At 43.1% G+C, this 21,220-nt stretch overlaps 1 protein-coding gene and 1 pseudogene across 5 annotated transcripts in view; one reads left to right on the top strand and one right to left on the bottom strand.

Annotated features, from left to right (window-relative positions):
• The window catches only part of THRAP3 (thyroid hormone receptor associated protein 3), a 78,365-nt gene that overhangs the window by 39,752 nt on the left and 17,393 nt on the right, over window positions 1-21,220 (bottom strand). For 2 of the 4 annotated variants that reach the window (XM_078331238.1, XM_035250817.3), the window contains exons 2-3: window positions 17,322-17,443; window positions 7,782-7,884 (exon numbers count right to left, since the gene is read on the bottom strand). The gene's annotated coding sequence lies outside the window, so the exon portion shown is untranslated. The remainder of the gene's footprint in view (window positions 1-7,781; window positions 7,885-17,321; window positions 17,444-21,220) is intronic. The other 2 variants (XM_035250816.3, XM_002750616.5) reach the window with 1 other exon arrangement.
• LOC103794360 (elongin-B pseudogene) lies at window positions 18,399-20,333 on the top strand (annotated as a pseudogene). The gene has a single exon (XR_013519927.1). The product of XR_013519927.1 is annotated as an elongin-B pseudogene (transcript).

Below are 21,220 nucleotides of genomic sequence, written 5' to 3'. Positions count from 1 at the left end.
TTGGGCACAGGTGCTGGGATGATGTCAGTGCCTTTCAGCACGGGGATGAGGTACACCAGCACAGAGCCACAGTGGCCTGTCACCTTGCAAGGGATGGTGTGGGGCTTGCTGATCTTGTTCCCCCAGTAGCCTCTGCGCACGGGGACAATGGAGAGAGAGCTTGGCCAGGATGATGGACCCATGGATGGCAGTGGCCACCTCCTTGGAACACTTAACACCCAGACCGACATGGCCATTGTAGTCCCCAATAGCAACAAATGCCTTGAACCTGGTACGCTGGCCAGCACAGGTCTGTTTCTGCACCAGCATAATCTTCAAAACCTCATCCTTGAGAGAGGCCCCCAGGAAAAAGTCAATGATCTCAGATTCCTTGACGGGCAGAGAGAAGAGACAGATCTCCTCCAGGGACCTGATCTTCAAGTCCTTGACCAGGAGGCCCAACTTGGTGACAGGCAGCCACTTCTTATCCTTGGCCTTGCCTCTGAGAGCTCCACAGCCGCAACCCCGGCCCCAGATGCCACCACAGAACCCTCCGCAGAAGCTACCACAGTTCCCCATCCCAGGGACCCCAGAGTCTCCAGGCCCCCCTGCCACCCCTCCCCGCACTGGCGCCATCTGCCATTTGGTGTTTTATCGAAGAAGAAGTGATAAATCTTTTTTAAGCTAAATTAAGCTGCCAATCATGATACTTACTATTTTTAAAAATGGAATTATTGGCCAGATGCGGGGGCTCATGCTTTTAATACCAGCATTTGGGGAGGCTGAGGCGGGCAGATCACCAAAGGTTGGGAGTTCAAGACCAGCCTGACCAACATGGAGAAACCCCGTATCTACTAAAAATATAACATTAGCCAGGCGTGGTGGCTCATGCCTGTAATCCCAGCTACTCGGGAAGCTGAGGCAGGAGAATCGTTTGAACCCAGGAGGCAGAGGTTACAGTGAGCTGAGCTCACACCACTGCACTCTAGCCTGGGCAACAAGAGCAAAACTCCATTTCAAAAAAAAAAGGAATTATTGACCAGGTGCACTGGCTCACCCCTGAAATCCTAGCACTTTGGGAGCACAAGGCAAGTGGACTGCTTGAACCTAGAAGTTAGACCAGCATGGGCAACATAGTGAGACCTCAACTCTACAAGAAATACAAAAATTAACTGGGCATGGTGGCATGTGCCTATGGTCTCAGCTACTCAGGAGGATGAAGCAGGATGATCAACTGAGCCTGGGAGATCAAGGTTGCAGTGAGCTGTGATCAAGCCACTGCACTCCAGCTCTGGCAACAAAGCCTCCAAAAAAAATAATAATAAAACAAAATAAAATAAAATGGAAGTATTACTATTAAAGCCTTGGGCTAAACACTGGTATGTACTGTAATCACCTATAGAACTTTTAAAAAAAAATCCATCCATCAAGACTCTAATGGAAAAAACCTATAAGAAGATTCAGAACCAATGGGCCATGACATCCTTTGCAGATCACCTCCATACTGACATCCACTGTTTCCAAAGAGTTCTACATAAAGCCTGTATAGAACTATAGTAGGAGAAATAAATTATTTGACAGCTTTTACAGACATTGGTCTTTTTAAGATCAAATCATCCTCCCAAAGATGATCACATGGAGGTTTAGAGGAGAAAAAAAAATATGTGTTAGATTTATCTTGTTTTATGTTAGTATATCACTGTTTTGTATTATGTTTGGAATATGGCAAGCCATTATTCAATAACTTAATCATACTCGTTTATCTGTTCCTTCAGATGTATGAACTCTTAGAACTGCACCATTCAATACATATGTAGACTGAACACATGAAATGTGGCTGATCTGAATCGAGATGAGCTACAGGTATAAAATAAACATGGGATTTCGAAGGCTTGGTATAAGCAGAAAGTCAAATATCTCACTAACTATTCTTTCTATCAGTTAGGTGTTGAAATGAGAATGTACTGGATACATTGAATCATATAAAACATATCGTTAAAATGTATTTCATTGGCCAGGCATGGTGGTTCACACCTGTAATCACAGCATTTTGCGAGGTAGAGGCAGGCAGATCATGAGGTCAGGAGATCAAGACCATCCTGGCCAGCATGATGAAACCCCATCTCTTTTAAAAATACAAAAATGAGCAGGCCAGATGTGGTGGCTCACAACTGTAATCCCAGCACTTTGAGAGGCCAAGGTGGGCAGATCATGAGGTCAGCAGTTCAAGACCATTCTGCTCAACATACTGAAACCCCATCTCTACTAAAAATACAAAAAAATTAGCCAGGCGTGGTGGTGTGTGCCTATAATCCCAGCTACTCAGGAGGCTGAGGCAGGAGAATCGTGTGAACCTGGGAGGCGGAGGTTGCAGTGAGCCGAGATCATGCGATTGTACTCAAGCCCAGGTGACAATGCAAGACTCCCTCCCAAAAAAAAAAAAAAATTAGCTGGGCATGGCAGTGCATGTCTGTAATCCCAGCTATTCAGGAGGGAGGCTGAGGCAGGAGAACTGCTGAAACCTGGGAGTCGGAGGTTGCAGTGAGCTGTGATCGTACCACTGCACTCTAGTCTGGGTGACAGACTGAGACTTGGTCTCAAAAAAAAAAAAAAAACGTATTTCATCATTTTTTTAAATGTGACTACTAAATAATATTAAATTACATATGGCTCACATTCTACTTCTATTGGACAGCACTGTACTTGAGAACAATGATATCTTTTCAAATTGAGAATCCAATCTTGTACTGTCCAGTCACTTTTAGATTTGTCATTTATTTTTTGCCATTTCTAGTCTCTACCCACTAAGCCTTTCCTGTTGCAGTGACTACCTGGTGTCTCTTCACAAGAGTTTGGGGGAGCAGGCTGAGAAGTCTTAAATACAAACACAACTTCTATGTAAGAGATCAAAAATGATTTAAAGATCTACTACCATTTCAGATCAAATCATCTAAGTCTACCAAAAAAAAAAAAAAAAAAAAAAAAAAATCAAAGAGAACTCGACCTGTTGCTTCCATTTAAAATTATTTAGGCTGGGCGCAGTGGCTCAAGCCTGTAATCCCAGCACTTTGGGAGGCCGAGGAGGGTGGATCACGAGGTCGAGAGGTCGAGACCACCCTGGTCAACAAGGTGAAACCCCGTCTCTATTAAAAATACAAAAAATTAGCTGGGCATGGTGGCATGTGCCTGTAATCCCAGCTACTCAGGAGGCTGAGGCAGGAGAATTGCCTGAACCCAGGAGGCGGAGGTTACGGTGAGCCGAGATCGTGCCATTGTACTCTAGCCTGGGTAACAAGAGAGAAACCCCGTCTCAAATAAAAAATAAAATAAAATAAAATAATTTAAAACACTACTCAGCTGGGCGTGGTGGCTTATGCCTATAATCCCAACAATTTGGGAGGCCAAGGCGGGTAGATCATGAAGTCAGGAGTTCAAGACCAGCCTGGCCAAGATGGTGAAATCCCATCTCTACTAAAAAAATAAAATATTAGCCAGGCATGGTGACAGGCAACTATAATCCCAGTTACTCGGGAGGCTGAGGCAGAGAACTGCTTGAATCTGGGAGGCAGAGGTTTCAGTGAGCAGAGATCACACCCGCTGCATTCCAGCCTGGGCGAGAGAGAGAGACTACGTCTCAAAAAATAAAACAAAATACTACTCAAAGCTATCTATATAGAGATGCCGACACCACCTCAGGCAGATCCACACACTCAAGCAGAACTTAGTCCAGATACATGTGATCATTATAGCTCCTCTCTCTGGGATTTCTTTCCGGAACAGCACATGTATGCCTACAGAAATGGCTCTCGTTTTTCCCAGAACATCTAGTATTTGGTTTTTTAAAAGAAACAAGATTGAACTTCTCAGATGTATATATGAAAGCTCTAGCCAGCCATACTCTAATAATTCTAAATTATTCGGCCCCTGCCTACTTCTCTAGCATCATCTCAAACCACTCCCTCCCTCATTCAGTCTCTCTGTCCCAGCAAAAAACAATTTTCTGTTTTTGAACAAGCCAGATGTTCATCTAAGCACCTTTACACTCGCTGCTTCTTGCACATGAATATTCTTTCTTGGCTTCACTCACTGCGTGGCTGACCCCTTTCTCATCCTTCAGATCTCAGCTCGTCGCCTACTTGAAAGGAAGAGTCTTCCTTTAGCATACATCTACGAAACCTCCCCTAAGTTATCTTATAGTCCTATTCCTTTCCCAGCACTCAGGAAAACCTGAAATAGTCTTGTCTGCATCCCCAACTAGAATGTTAAGCACTCCAAGAGCAAGGATCCTGTCTGGGCGCAGTGGCTCAAGCCTGTAATCCCAGCACTTTCGGAGGCCGAGGTGGGCGGATCATGAGGTCAGGAGTTCAAAAACAGCCTGGCCAATATGGTGAAACCCCGTCTCTACTAATAATACAAAACTCAGCCAGGCATGGTGGCGCGTGCCTGTATCCCAGCTACTCAGTAGGCTGAAGCAGAATATTGCTTGAACCCAGGAGGTGGATGTTGCAGTGAGTGGAGACCCCACCACTACACTCCAGCCTGGGCGACAGAACAAGACTCCATCTCATAGAAAAAAAAAAAGAACAGGATCCTGTCTTGCTCACTACTGGTATCCCTATTATAAAAACATGCACAAAAACAAGCACTCAAGCATCTACTGACTGTGTAAATGAAAAAATCAAAAGCAGGCCAGGCATGGTTGGCTCATTCCTGTAATCCCAGCACTTTGGGAAACAGAGGCAGGCAGATCATCTCAGGTCAGGAGTTCTGCCTGGCCAACATGGTGAAACCCTGTCTCTACTAAAACTACAAAAATTAGCAGGGCATGGTGGCACCTGCCTATAGTCCCAGCTATAGAAAGGCTGAGGCAGGAAAATCACTTGAATATGGGAGGCGGAGGTTGCAGTGAGCCTAGATCGCACCACTGAACTCTAGCTTGGGCAACAGGGCCAGATTCCGTTTCAAAAAAAAAAAAAAGAAAGAAAAACAAAAACAGGCCGGGGGCCAGCAACTCACATCTGTAATCCTAACACTTTGGGAGGGAGGCAGATCATCAGAGGTCAGGAGTTAGAGATCAGCCTACCCAACATGATGAAACCCCATCTCTAATAAAAATACAAAAATTAGCTGGGTGTGGTGGTGAGCACCTATAGTCGAAGCTATTCAGGAGACTGAGGCAGGAGAATTACTTGAACCCGGGAAGCAGAGGCTGCGATGAGCCGAAATCACACAACTTCCCTCCAGCCTGGATTATAGAGCAAGACTCCTTCTCAAAAACAAAACAAAACACAAAAACAGAAGCATAATGTTTAAGTGGGAGTAACAGTAAACAGTTACTAAAGAATTTTTTTTTTTTGAGACAGTCTCCCTCTGTCATCCAGGTTGGAGTGCAGTGGCACAATCTCGGCTCACTGCAACCTCCGCCTCCTGTGTTCAAACAATTCTCCTACCTCAGCCTCCTGAGTAGCTGGGATTACAGGCGCGTACCACCATGCCTGGCTGATTTTTGTATTTTTAGTAGAGATGGGTTTTCACTATGTTGGCCAGGCTGGTCTTGAACTCTAAACCTCGTGATCAGCCTGCCTCAGTCTCCCAAAGTGCTGACATTACAGGTGTGAGTCACCAGGCCTGGTCAAGAATTTTTTTTTTTTTAACTAAAGTTTCAGTCCACCGAGTGGTTAGCACACTGGCTGGAAACAGCCATACCAGTAACGTCATTAAGAAATTTCAGAATACTTTTGGATAAAGAGGTCTAAAAGTTTCAGATTACATGCAAGTAATATGCAAAGGCAACTGACATCTCACCAACAGTGGAAGCCAAAAACAATACAGCAGCATTTTCAGATTCCAAAGAAAAATTGTTTCCAAACTAGAATTCTATACCTGGTCAAACCAATAATCAATATGAGGGCAGAATAAATACATTTTGAAACATGTAATTTCTAAAAAACCTACCTTTTCAGTATTCTTTTCTCAGGAAGCTAACAAAAATAGGTTATTCTCTAAAACAAGGGACTGAATCAAGAAAGAAAAAGAAATGAGAAAAAAAGAGGAAGAGAAAGTAATGGGAAAAGATAATAGGATCCAGTCCAAAGGACGTAGGTAAAATCATCATGATAATGGCCCAGGCATGACAGCCTAGAACACACAGACAGAATGAAGCAGATCAGATGGTATCTCCAAGATAAAACTTATTTCTTTAATTTTATTTATATTTTTGAGACAGAGTCTTGCTCTGTCGCCCAGACTGGAGGGCAGTGGTGTGATCTCGGCTCACACTGCAGCCTCTGTCTCTCGGGTTCAAGTGATTCTCCTGCCTCAGCCTCCTGAGTAGCTGGGATTACAGATGCCAGCCACCACACCCAGATATTTTGTATTTTTAGTAGAGATGGGGTTTCACCATGTTTGCCAGGTTGGTCTCGAATTCCTGGCCTCAAGTGATCTGCCCTCCTCGGCCTCCCAAAGTGTTGGGCTTACAGGTGTGAGCTACTGTGCTAGGCCCAAGATACAATTTATAATGTAGCCAAAATGCTTAAATGCATTGAGCAAGATTTACACTTCTGGTTAGCGTTTAGAGAGAAATTACTGATAAAGACATAGAAACTAAGCAAAATAGACAAAAAGATGATTTAGAAACAGAAAACAAATAGTTGTACAAAAAAGGAAAAGTTAACGTAACATATAAAATGGGCTGTGAATAAGCTCTATGTAATCATAATAATATTGCAAACCATACTACCATGACTAAAATTACATTATAACCAGAGTCACAACTGATGTTGGCATGTGAGGTTCTCAGTAAGCCAACCAGAAACTACCACTATCTAAGAAGCGAAGTTAATAATAATAACCAACACCGTAAAGCAAAAGCAGCTTATTACTGAGAGAGATACACCAAAAGGAACAGCAGAGTTTAAAATAACTGCTTCTAATGACTGGGAAGGGGAGTGGGGAGGGACTGTTGTTTTTCATCAAAAGCCTTATGGAATCGATAGTCTGATATGTCTACACACACAGAAGTTTTGTTTGTTTTTGTTTTTCAGAGACAGGGTCTCGCTCTGTTGCCCAGGCTGGAGGGCGGTGGCCCAATCTCGGCTCACTGCAACCTCTACCTTCTGTGTTCAAGTGATTCTCCTGCCTCAGCCTCCCAAGCAGCTAGATTACAGGTATGCATCACCACGCCCCACTAATTTTGTATTTTTAGTAGAGATAGGGTTTCACTATGTTGGCCAGGCTAGTCTTGAATTCCTGACCTCAGGTGATCAACCACCTTGGCCTCCCAAAGTGCTGTGAGCCACCACACTCAGCCCCCAATTTTGATTAAACATATATATATATATATATATCCAAGCAACATAAACATGTAAAGGGACTGCTCCCCAAAATATTAGCAGTGATTACAGATGTCAAGTTTATAAACAACCTTTTTCAAACAAATACTATTTCGTAAGAACCCAGAATTTCCATTAAAGAAACTTCTGCATAATCAGTTCTTTTTCGTTTCTTTTTTTTTTTTTTTTTTTGAGACAGGGTCTCACTCTCTGTCACCCAGGCTGGAGTGTAGTGGCATGAACATGGTACACTGCAGTCTCCAATTACTGAGCTCAAGCTATCCTCCTGCCTCCGCCTCCCAAGTAGCTGGAACCACAGATGCATGCCACCATGCCTGGTTACTTTTTTTTACTTTTTGTAGAGACAGGATCTCACCATGTTGTACAGGCTGGTCTCAAAATAATTCTTAACATAAGATGGGTCTTATAAATTAGTGAAGTTATTAGTTTCTTTTACCACCACGCATTTACCTTATTTGAACAATGGTTCGACTTGCACTGGATCCCAGACACTACCCCAAAATAACACTTGCAGCACCACTGGCTTCTTCAATTTACAAGTCAGGATACACTTCTGAAATGAGAGAAAATAAGTAATGAGAAAATGGCTACCTGAATGCAGATTCTGTTACTGATGCTTGAAATCTATAAATACAAACCCTACTTTAGCCCTCAGCTTTACTCCAAGTGGACCCAAGCTTTTCTCTCAAAGCATGAGATGGTCTGCCTCTGTCTGACATGTTTTCATCCATCCAACCTCCTACAGTATGGATAGCAAAAATCTTCCTTCCTGTAACCTGATACTTTCACTGGCAATATTTCAGATGCTAAGGTTTTCATTACACAAGACTAATTCACAATCTACATAAAACTCAACCTGGTGAACCTGAGAAGAATCAGATCTTCAAAATAAGAAAGAAATGAACAGTTATGCTAAAATGATTTTAACATACCCACCCATAAAAGCACAAAAATTCCCTTCTGCTCCAGTTGTCTAAATATTCCCAGATCTATGAACATGGTCATACATCAAATAGCTGTGTACAGCGTTTTCCAAAACAAATAGGAAAGCTAAGTTCCAAGACCAGCAAGCTCATATAAGTAATTAGATGTCCTCACTTCTGGCTTATCAAAGCCTTGTTGTTATTCATATTTCTATAAAGAAAGGCCAGGTACAATGGCTCATGCCTGTAATCTCAACACTTTGGGAGGCGAGGCAGGTGGATCACCTGAGGTCAGGAGTTCAAGAGCAGCCTGGCCAACATGGCAAAACCCTGTCTCTAATAAAAATAAAAAATTAGCTAGGCAAGGTGGCAGGTGCCTGTAATCCCAGCTACTCAGGAGGCCGAGGCATGAGAATTGCTTGAACCTGGAAGGTGGAGATTGCAGTGAGCCGTGATCACACCATTGTACTCCAGCATGGGCAACAAGAGCAAAATTCCATTGGGGGGGGGAAAAAAAAGGAAAAGAAATGAAGGCACATAAGATCCAAATAATCTAAAGAGATGCAGTGTCAACATTTATCTTTTTTTCTCCCACTTTCTCAGTATTCCCTCAATCAAGTCAGGGCAGGCTGCCCACCTTAGCTTTCTCTGAACCCTGCAGTTTACACATAGCTGAATCCTTGCCTATTTAGCCAGGAAGAAAGCAATGTACTTCTTAAGCTATGGTCTCCTAACTCCTTATACATGCAGAATCCTCAGACTAGCTATGAGGATCTCCTCCCCTCCATAGCAAGCTGTCTCTGGATCTACTAGACTGGGTTAGTTACTGCCCTCTGTGTTACCCTGGACATGTCTCTCCTTACACTCCCTCATTAGGCTGTAAACTCTATATACACCTAACACTGACATGTGCTTTTACCATGTAAACCAACTATCTAAGCAATAAATTCTTCACCTATATCAAAGGTAGTAATTAACATCACAAAAAGCCAACAAAAACATACTCTTAAAAAATTGTTAAAAGGATAAGACTGTTTTATCCAGATAAGGATCGTATTCAGGCCCTTTGCCAAATTAATATTGATATGTATTTACTTAGTTGATTTAAGTATAAATACAGCACTTTCAAAAATTCATTCAAAATACTTTTGCATGTATTCTCGCTATTTATTCTTCTAATTCATCCTATGTTACAATAGCCAAAACTTCTTTCCCTCAATTCTTCACTCCACAGGCAAAAGTGGATCACATCGGTCAGCTCTGCCAAGCTAGTGAGGGAAATCCCATGACTGCTACAGGACTTAAAACTGCTCTTACATGCTGGATTTTAAAATTAAAAACTGCTCTAACATACTGAATTAAAAAACAATCTACTCCAATACATCCATCCAATTCTAACCAGATGCCAAAAGTACACACACCAAAAAATCTCCCATTTCATTTTAGTTATTTACTTTTGAGATGCAGTCTCACACTGTCACCTGGACTGGAATGCAGTGGCGCCATCTCGGCTCAATGCAACCTCTGCCTTTTGGGTTCAAGCAATTCTCCTGCCTCAGCCTTCCAAGTAGTTGGGATCAGAGGCGCCCGCCACCACGGCCAGATAATTTTTTTTTTTTTTATTTTTAGTAGAGACAGGTTTCACCATGTTAGCCAGGCTGGTCTCACACTCCTGACCTCGTGATTCACCTGCCTAGGCCTCCCAAAATGCTGGGATTACAGGCATGAGCCACCGTGTCCGGCCTAAATCTCCCATTTTATTACTCCATCATATTTCCTCCTTGTTAATTAACCTCTTCTTGGATATTGGCAAGAATTTTATCACTCCAACAAATTCAATTTCCCATTGTTGCGATGAGTGAAGAAGCAGATATGGGGCTCTGGCCTTTAGTTCTCTGTGACAGCAGAGAGACACCTGAAACTCTGAGTCACCCCTGACACCACAGTTGCTCTCCTCCGATGGAGCCTGTCCTGCATGTTATCTGGCCAGCCACAAGCACACTTGTCAGCCTCTATTTTCTGAACCACTCCTTTGGCCAAACAACAGTGTATTAGCAAGGAGACTCTATAACAGACCTTCTTCCCTTCTACACATTACTAATTGTCCACTTATTCAACAAATAATTTATTAAGTACTGACTACATGCCAGGCACTATTCTAAGAAGTGAAGGTTCAATGGTTTAAAAGTCCCTTTATGCCTGAAACTGACATTCTAGGGAGCAGATGGGGGTAAACGGAGGAGTAAGTGTCATACAATTTTATATCAAGTATTGAGGGACGGCCTCTCTAATGAGGTAGCTGAGCAGAGACTGGAAGAAAAAGAGTATAACTGGGCCTTGTCTGAGGTAACAGCAAATGCAAAGACCCTGGGGAGGAAACATGCTTGGCTGTCTGAGGAAGAAACAAAAATAAGAATGTCTGCAATGCAAAAAGTTACCAAGGGGGCTGTTGGTAGATCAGGTCAGAAACAAGGCTGAATGAACAGGGCCCTGAAAGTCATCATTAAGGACTTTAATTTTCCTCTGGGTAATGAGAGCAGCCACTGGAATGTTTAGAGCACAGGAGTAAAAGGAGCATAACTTTGTTTCAAAATATTACAAACTGCAATGACACATGCTGGCTGCTGTGTCAGCCACAAATAGAAGAAATTAGTAGATAATGCCCAAAATAATCCAGGCAGGCCAGGTGTGGTGGTTCACACCTATAATCCCAACATTATGGGAGGTGGAGGCAAGAGGATTGCTTGAGCCCAGGAGATCAAGGCTGCAGTGAGCCATGTTCACACTACTGCATCCCAGCCTAGGTGACAGAGCAAGACCCTGTCTCAAAAAAGAATAAGACAATAATAATCCAGATAAAGGACAACAGTGCCTTAGACCAGAGTGTCACTCAGAACACTCCTATGTTCCACACATTATTAGACCTTAAATAACAATACAGCGCCCAAGTCCAAACAAAAGGTAAACACTAACATTCTAGGATCACACCATTTGTATCTCCTATGGTAAACAAAACTAACAAGACTGATTTTCTTTTTCCTTATCTCCCTCATCCAAGCTGGAATGTTATGCTGCTATCTCGGCTCACTGCAACCTCCGTCTCCGGGTTCAAGCAATTCTCCTGCCTCAGCCTCCCTAGTATGTGGGATTACAGGCCTGCACCACCACGCCCAGCTATTTTTTTTTGTATTTTTAGTAGAGACAGGGTTTCACCATGTTAGTCAGGCTGGTCTCGAGCTCCTGACCTCAAATGATCCGTCAGCCTCAGCCTTACAAAGTGCTTGGATTACAGTGTGGCCCATGGCAATCTTTTATTGCCTGGCCCCTGGCACTTTTTTTTTTTTAAGACGGAGTTTCACCGTGTTGGTCAGGCTGGTCTTGAACTCCCGACCTCAGGTGATCCGCCCGCCTTGGCCTCCAAAGTGCTTGGATTACAGGCGTGAGCCACCACGCCTGGCCCCCCTGGCAATCTTTTATTGAGACTATAAAACATAAGGAAATACCTTGTCCACCCTATGAACCTAGGTCAATAACTAGTCCTTTCAAGCACCAGGCATAACAAGCTTAAATACTTTTAAGACTAATGTGTTCTTGCTTCAAAAGCATGATGACAGCAATTAAAAGTGAAAAAAGGCCAGGTGAGGTGGCTCATGCCTGTAATCCTAGCACTTTGGGAGGCCGAGGTGGGTGGATCACCTGAGGTCAGGAGTTCAAGACCAGCCTGGCCATCATGGTGAAACCCCATCTTTTTTTTAAAAAAAAAAAAGTGAAAAAAAAAGAAGACAGTCTTCAAGTTAAACCAAAGTATCTAATGAGTAACAAAATGTAATCTCAGCCATTCCCCACTGGAAAAAAAAAATACTAAGAATAAGATAATGACAGCTGAGCAAATAAAGCTTTAGTTTTTACCACAGAAAACTGTGCAATGTCTGCTCCAAGTAGTTTTCATGGTATCAGTGGGAACCAGGCTTGATCCAAGGCTGGTGAAATAACTGTAAATGGCCTTGGAAAACAGAGCGCTTCCAAATGAGTCATGAATACAGAGCCTTCTACAATAGGGGTTGGCATCTATGGAAAACAAACCAAACCTAGTCCACTATCTGGTTTTGTATGATCCATGAACTAGGAATGGATACCATTTAAAAATTTTTTTTTAATCAAAAGAATACTTCCTTACAGAATACTTCCTTACACGTCAAAATTATACAGTATTTCAACTCCCCCCCCATATTAGCTGCTGATCTAGAGAAATTCCAATTCACACATTCATAAACAAGTTTATAGGAACAGTTACATTCATTTACAGATGGCTACTTGCACACTAAGGAGATCTGAGTAGCTTCAACAGGGACTGCCTTCAGTGGTCTCAATGCTTTGCTCTGCTACAAATTGCAGTGACACAATTATAACTCAACAGCATTTCAAATGCCATACATAGGCTGTCTGTCTATCCTATCTGAGTCTCACACTGTTGCCCAGTCTGGAGTGCAGTGGTGCAATCTCGGTTCACTGCAACCTCCGCCTCCCAGGTCCAAGCAATTCTCCTGCCTCAGCTTCCCGAGTAGCTGGGATTACAGGCGTTGGCCACCACACCCAGCTAATTTTTTGTATTTTTTTTTTTAGAGATCGGGTTTCACTACGTTGGCCAGGCTAGTCTAGAATGCCTGACCTCATGATCCACCCACCTTGGCCTCCCAAAGTGCTGGGATTACAGGTGTGAGCCACTGTGCCCAACCCACATTTTATTGTTATTTTTAATTACCTGTGCATATCCATCATATCAAAACAAGAAAAGTAAACTTTGATGTTACCCTTTTAAGGCATAGTGAGAAGTACAGATGGTTTTGCTATTGAATTTGATGGCATATCCTCTTGTGATTATTATGAAATGACACCACAGATATGCCAAGAATGCAACATACAATGATACAACCAAATTAAGCACTCATCACAATATTCCCAACTTACGGGAAAACAAATGATGGTAAAAAATATGTGTGGAGAAGAAAAGGCCTTAGTTGGAAAAATCTATAAACATTGTAAAAATACAAGGTTATTTATCAGCAGTTTCTTTGCAGATTTTTTTTTTCCTTGAGACGTGGTCTCTGTCACCTAGGCTGGAGTGCAGTGATGAGAAAAAGAAGGTGAATATCCTGATTTGCCCTACTATATGGCAGTTGGATGAACTAGGAGGAGGAAAACTGCGCTTTTTGAAAAACTCAAGGCTGAGTATGAAATTTTTCTGAACAAGAAGAACCACCCTTAACCACTATTATTATTGTGGACACCAAATAGCTTTGAAAAATAGCTTTTGCTGCAGACTTGATGATGTTTCTTAACGAATTCAATTTAAAATGACAAGGACCTGGCATGGTAGCTTGTGAGACTTTGGGAGACTGAGGTGGGAGGACAGCTTGAGGTCCTGCCTAGTCAACAGAGCAAGACCCATCTCTACAAAAAAACTGAAAGAAAAAAAAATTAGCCTCACTCAATGGTGTACACCTGTGGTCTCAGGTATTCAGGAGTCTGGGGCAGGAGGCTCGCTTGAGTCCAAGAGTTTGAAGTTGCAATGAGCTATGATCTCACCACTGCATTCCAGACTAGGTGACAAAGGGAGACTGTCTCAAAGAAATAAAATTAGAAGTTAATACAACTCTTCTATGGGAAACACATACTGTGATAAAATAATACTAATGGCAATAAGTGTTTAAATTTTAAGAAATGTCAAATAACTTTATTTACTTCTCATACTGTCAAAAGTTGAACAAGAAGTGGCATCTCCATTCCCATATACATAAGAAGCAGATACATTTTCTGACCTCAAACTATAGTTCCAGCACATTTCCAACCTCAATGCATGTATAAAGTAAATCTCCATATTTCGAAATCCGTCTAACTGTGCAACTAAGGAGCTTCCATGTAATCTTCAGTTGGAAGCGATTTATCTGCAATGTTATGGGGTATGCTAAAAGACAAATATCAAGAATCTAATAAAAGAAAAAGGAATCTAACACACTTCTGTGCCTTCCAAAGATAAATCTGTTGAATTAAAATCACATGCTCATGGATTAATTTAAGTATTTTGGCAGTACCTATGTGTGTGAAAAGACATTTTCAAAGATGACATACATAAAATTTTGCTATAGATCAGCATTAACATGTAAGTATTTGCCATCAATTTTGAAAGGCAATGCTAACTTTGAGCCCCAATTAAGTGAAATTATACTCCCCAAAATCAGAATTCCATTCTTAATAGACTTATTACAAAAATTGAACTCATTTATATTTAGATACACACACACACACACATATATATTTTTTTGAGACAGAATCTCACTCTGTCACCCAGGCTGGCATGCAGTGGTGTGGTCTTGGTTCTGTGCAACCTCTGCCCCACCAGGTTCGAGATTCTTGTGCCTCAGCCTTCCGATTACAGGCATGCACCACCACCACGCCTAATTTTTTTATTTTTATAGAGATGGGGTTTCACCATGTTGGTCAGACTAGTCTTGAACTCCTGACGTCAGGTGATCCACCCTCCTTGGCCTCCCAAAGTTCTGGGATTACAGGCTTGAGCCACCCCGCCTGGCTTTAATTTTTTAAATATTTTTAGTAGAGATGGGGTTTTGCCACATTGGCCAGGCTGGTCTCAAACTGACCTCAGGGGATCTGCCTGCCTTGGCCTCCCAAAGTGCTGGGATTACAGGTGTGAGGCACCATGCCTGGCCTCATTATTATATTTTGAATTCTACTAATAAAAACTTTGTGCAAATTTGTTTTCTCTCTTATCATGTAAGTACCCACATAGTAGCCTCAACTTTGTCTCTTGGGCAGCAAAGCCTAAAGCATCTGATCCTTTGGAGAGAAAGGCTGTCAACCCCCTTTCTTCATAATTTGTCTAACAAATGCATTTTGTGCAGACAGCCAATAAGAATAAACCCTGGCTAGGCACGGTAGCTCACACCTGTAATTCCAGCACTTCAGGGGGCTGAGGCAGATGGATCACTTGAGGTCAGGTGTTTGAGACCAGCCTGACCAAACATGGTGAAACTCTGTCTCTACTAAAAACATAAAATTAGCCGTGTGTGGTGGTGGGTGCCTGTAATCCTAGCTGCTTGGAAGGCTGAGGCAAGAGAATCACTTGAACCCAGGAGGTGGAGGTTGCAGTGAGCCAATATTGTGCCACTGCACTCCAGCCTGGGCAATAAGAGCAAAACTCTATCTCAAAAAATAAATAAATAAACCCTAATGAACAGTAATTCTCAAAACTGTAAGGCTCCCAAATGGTAGAAACAGATATTTTTTAATATTTATGCCCAGCAACTCAGAGTAAGGCAAATAAAAGTCAGCAGTCATCACCAAGTATTTTCCAAAGCAGCTACTCAATAAATAATACGAGCACATCTGGCTCTGAAGCCTAGATTTGATTCCTAACTCCACCAACAACTAGTTGTGAGACCCTGGATAAGTTAATCTCACCATCTGTGGTCCCTTATCTGTAAAACTGTTCCTACTTCACTTTAACACTGGATAATATAAGTGTAAAGTTCTTGAAAACCGCCTGGCACAAAGGAGTACTCAATAAATATTGTTAATTGAGCCAGTATCAAAAGGACAGTGAAAAGATAAGACTTCAACAACCTGGTATGAGTAGACACATGGCCATTAAACAACTACAGTCTCATGAGAATTCAGAATTTAGCCTTCCGGCAAACTTAGAATGTAAGACACTAATTCCATCTTCAAAACCTGTAAAAAGAAGGCCAGACATGGTAACTCACAACTGTAATTCTAGCACTTTGGGAGGCCGAGGCAGGTGGATTGCTTGAGTTCAGGAGTTTGAGACCAGCCTGGGCAACACAGTGAAACCTCATCTCTTAAAATACAAAAAATTAGCTGGGCATGGCAACATGTGCCTGTAATCCCAGCTACTCAAGAGGCTGAGACAGGAGAATAGTACTCTCTTATTTCCCAGACTGGAGTGCAGTGGCATGATATTGAACCTGGGAGTTGAAGGTTGCAGTGAGCAGACATCGCGCCATTGCACTCCAGCCTGAGCGACAGAGCGAGACTCCACCTCATATGTATAAAAAAACAAAAACAAAAACAAAAAAACCCTGTAAAAAGAGCAGTATGCTCTTTCAGCAACAACTCAAGCCTATGTCTGATTCCAAGCTGAATGACTCTGCCCCCTAAATAACCCTATCATTCTGTGCCTCAAGTTCTCAACACAACACCACACACACACACACACACACACACACACAGAGAGAGAGAGAGAGAGACAGAGAGACAGACAGCACACACACACACACACACACACACAGAGAGAGAGAGAGAGAGAGAGAGAGAGAGAGAGAGAGAGAGAGAGAGAGAGACAGAGAGACAGAGAGACAGAGAGAGACAGAGAGGGAGAGAGGGATCAAACATGCCAACTGATGAACCTGAATGCTTCTACCTAGACCAGTGGTTTTTAAACTCATGGTCTCAGGATGTGCAGAGATGTTGGGGCAAAGTAACTTTCTCATCTGAGTTCTCCCCGCTCAGCAGATCAGACTGAATGGTCAAGAACTCATAACAACTACTTTCCCAGAACTTATCTTTTTATCACATTACAAAACTTGTATAAGGTACCAGCATTTCCTTACCACTTGAGCCTCTATTTCCTTGAAAACCAGTAGTCATGCACTATTACTAAACTACTCCTTGAGGGTAGGTACCAGATCTAATTCCTTTTTCTATCTCCAGTGTCTACATAAAAACGAGTGAATGAGTATGAGTTACTTACACAGTTCCCCACTCCACGGTAAAATATAACATACAATTGACTATTTTAAACAGTTTTATATGTACAGTTCAGTGACATTAAGAACATTCAGGCCGAGGCCAAGACAAGCGGATCACCTGGGGTCAAGAGTTTAAGACCAGACTGGCCAACATGGTGAAACCCTGTCTCTCCTAAAAATACAAAAAATTAGCTGCCATGGTGGCATGTACCTATAGTCCTGGCTACTTGGGAGTCTGAGGAAGAAGTGCTTAAACCAGGGAGGCAGTGGCACGTAGGTACCTGCAGTTCTGGCTACTCAGGAGTCTAAGGCAGAAGAACTGCTTGAACCCGGGAGGCAGAGGTTGGAGGGAGCCGAGATCTCACCACTACACTCCAGCCTGGGAGACAGAGCAAGACACCACCTCAAAAGAAAAAAAAAAAAAAGAGGCTGAGGCTGGGTGTGATGGTTCAGGCCTGCAATCGAACATTTTTGGAAGGCCAAGGTGGAAGGAAAACTTGAGGCCAGGAGTTCGAGATCAGCCTGGGCAACAAAGCAAAACCCCTATCTCTACAAAAAATTTGACACTGCAGTGAGCTATGATTCCATTACTGTACGCCAGGGTGGGCAAGGCGGGTGGATCACGAGGTCAAGGGATCAAGACCATCCTGGCCAACACTGTGAAACCCCGTCTCTACTATAAATACAAAAAAATTAGCTGGGCGTGGTGGCGTGCACCTGTAGTCCCAGCTACCTGGGAAGCTGAGGCAGGAGAATTGCTTGAATCCGGGAGGTGGAGGTTGCAGTGAGCTGAGATCGCGCCACTGCACTCCAGCCTGGTGCCTGGTGACAGATTGAGACTCTGTCTCAAAAAAAAAAAGTTTTCAAAACACAGTCAAAGCCACCAACAAATAAAGACATGGCGGGGTCAGACCAGTTAACAACTGAGGAGATTAACAAAAATGAAAGCTTGACAGAAAAGAATTGTTTTATTAAATACTAAAAGATGAAGGAGGCTGGGCATAGTCGTATCTGTAATCCCAGCACTTTGGGAGGCCAAAGTGGGCGGATCACCTGAGGCCAGGAGCTCAAGACTAGCTTGGCCAACATGGTGAAACCCTGTCTCTACTAAAAATACAACAATTAGCTGGGTGTGATAGCACGTGCCTATAACCTCACTACTTGGGAGGCAGAGGCAGGAACACTGCCTGAACCCAGGAGACGGAGGATGCAGTGAGCTAAGACTGCACTACTGTCCTCCAGCCTGGAGGACACAGGAAGACTCCATCTCAAAAAAAAAAAAAAAAAGGAAAAATAAAAGATGAAGGTAGGAGATGTTGGTTAAAGGACACAAAGTTTCAATTAAGAGCAATAAGTTGGGCAACATGGTAACTGCAGTTAATAATAATGAACTGTTTATCTGAAGATAACTGAGAGATTTCAAGTGTTCTCACCACAAGAAAAACGAAGTAATGCATATGTTGACTAGCTAGATTTAACCATTCCACAACCCACACATATTTCAAAAACATCATGTTGTATATCATAAATATGTATCATTTTACTTGTCAATTAAAAGTTAATTTTTAAGGCTTTGGAGGGCAAGGTGGGTGGATCATGTGAGGTCAGGAGTTCAAGACCAGCTTGGCGAACATGGCGAAACTCCATCTTCACTAAACATAACAAAAAATTAGTGGGCTATGATGGTCCACACTTGTAATCCCAGTTACTCAGGAAGCTGAGACAGGAGAAGAGCTTGAACCCAGGAGGCAGGGATTACAGTAAGCGCCACTGCACTCCAGCCTGGGTGACAAAGTTAGACTCCAACTCGAAAAAAACAAAAACAAAAAAATACTAAGGCCCCTGAGAAAACTGAAGCCCTCAGTATTTTTGCAAAAGGTATAATGTGAACAACGTATGTTATCAAACAATTTTTCCAGAAAATCAGAAAAAATTAAAAAAGAAAAAAAGAACCATTAATACAATTTTAATAAGTATGCGGTATGATGCCTGTAATGTTATTTATTTATTTATTTATTTTTGAGGCAGTCTTGCCCTGTCGCCAAGGCTGGAGTGTGGTGGCTCGATCTCAGCACACCACTACAACCTCCACTTCCATTCAAGCAATTCTCCTGCCTCAGCTTCCTGAGTAGCTGGGACTACAGGTGTTTGACACCACACCCAGCTAATTTTTTTGTATTTTTAGTAGAGATGGGGGTTTCACCATGTTGGCCAGGATGGTCTCGATCTCCTGACCTCATGCTCCACCTGCCTCGGCTTCCCAAAGTGCTGGGCTTACAGGTATGAGCCATCATGACAGGCCAACTTTATTTATTTCTAAAAAAGAAAAAGGCTGCAGGCTGGGCCAGAGGCAGCTGGGCCACAAGTGGGGCCAAGGCTGTGCTCTCACACACCAGCCCACCGCCCCCCAGGATATGGTTCCTCATGTCCAGTGCCACAAGACCACCATCTTCACAGATGCCAAGGCATCCAGCATCACGTTTGAGGTGAAGCGCATCATCAAGGGCATTCCCAAGCAGCCGCCCGATGAGCAGCAGCTGTACAAGAACGACCAACTCTCGGATGATAGTAAGACATTGGGTGAGTGTGGCTTCACCTGTCAAAAAGCGCGGCCACAGCCCTCAGCCAGAGTGGGGCTGGCCTTCCAGGCAGATGACACCTTTGAGGCCCTGTGCATCGAGCCGTTCTCCGGTCCGCCAGAGCTGCCCGATGTGATGAAGCCCCAGGACTCCAGAAGCAGTGCCAATGAAAAAGGTACTGCTTGTGAGGACCCCCAAGAGGCCCATTCCCCCCAATAAAAGAGATTCAGGAGAAAGAAAGAAAAGAAAGAAAAGAAAGAAAGAAAGAAAGAGAAAGAGAGAGAGAGAGAGAGGGAGGGAGGGAAGTAGGGAGGGAAAGGAAGGAAGGAAGGAAGGAAGGAAGGAAGGAAGGAAGGAAGGAAGGAAGGAAGGAAGGCAGGCAGGAGGGAAGGAGGGAAGGAGGGAAGGAGGGAAGGAGGGAAGGAGGGAAGGAGGGAAGGAGGGAAGGAAAGAAAGGAAAGAAAGGAAGAAAGAAAGAAAGAAAAAAAGAGGCTGGGGAGGGGGCTCACATCTGTAATTCCAGCACTTTAGGACACCAAGGCAAAGAGATAACTTGAGATCAGGAGTTTGGGACAAGCCTGGCAAACATGGTGAAATGTCGTCTCTACTCAAATACAAAAATTAGCTGGGCATGGTGGTGTGTGTACCTGTAGTCCCAGCTACTCAGGAGGCTTAGGCAGGAGAATCACTTGAACCCAGGAGGCAGAGGTTGCAGTGAGCCAAAATCACTCCACTTTTCTTCAATGACACTCTATACATATTTCTATATACCGTGCTTGAAATTTTCAGATATAATATTGTTTATCCTCTCATGCACCAGTCTGCCTGCCCAGTTGCCTTGGAGTTTAATAAAAAAGGGACAAATCTTGGTCAGCCTAGGAAAAAAAAAAAAAAAGAAAAAGGGACAAAGATTTACATGCTCTAGAACCAGACTCTAGGACTGAATACAGCTCTACCCCCTTTACTAACTGTGCAATCCTGGATCTGTTTCATCTTTCTCTGTCTCACTTCCATCTGTAATATGCAGACTATAATCATACCTTTCCCTAGGACTATAGGGAATTAAATGGTTAATACATGGAAAGTACTCAGAAGACTGTAAGCACAGGTATGTACTCACATTACCACTTCTTATCAGATGCACTATAATCTTAAACTTTTTCAAAACTGTTACTGACTGAGATATGTGATCTTGGTTGAGGCGGGGAAGAGGTAGCGAAATATAAAAAATCCTAGCTGGAGGCCGGGTACAGTGGCTCACGCCTATAATCCTAGTACTTTGGGAGGCTGAGGTGGGCAGACTGCCTGAGGTCAGGAGTTGGAGTCTTTACTAAAATACAAAAAATTAGCCAGGTGTGGCGGCCTGCACCTGTAGTCCCTGCTACTCAAGAGGCTGACTGCAAGGACCCAGGAGGTGGAGGTTGCAGTGAGCCTAGATCACGCCACTGCACTCTAGCCTGGGCAACACAGCGAGACTCAGTCTCAAAAGAAAAAAAAAAAAAAAGATTGGGGGAGGGGCATTACACACACAGATATATATATATATAAAACATGCCAGAATTGAGCATCACCAGAGAGGTACAGTGGCAAAGGCCACTTAC

This window comes from Callithrix jacchus, chromosome 7 (assembly GCF_049354715.1).
Source record: "Callithrix jacchus isolate 240 chromosome 7, calJac240_pri, whole genome shotgun sequence".
In the NCBI taxonomy this organism is placed as follows: domain Eukaryota; kingdom Metazoa; phylum Chordata; class Mammalia; order Primates; family Cebidae; genus Callithrix; species Callithrix jacchus.
The sequence above is the reverse complement of the archived record's forward strand: the minus strand, read 5'-3'. Positions and strand labels throughout refer to the sequence as shown.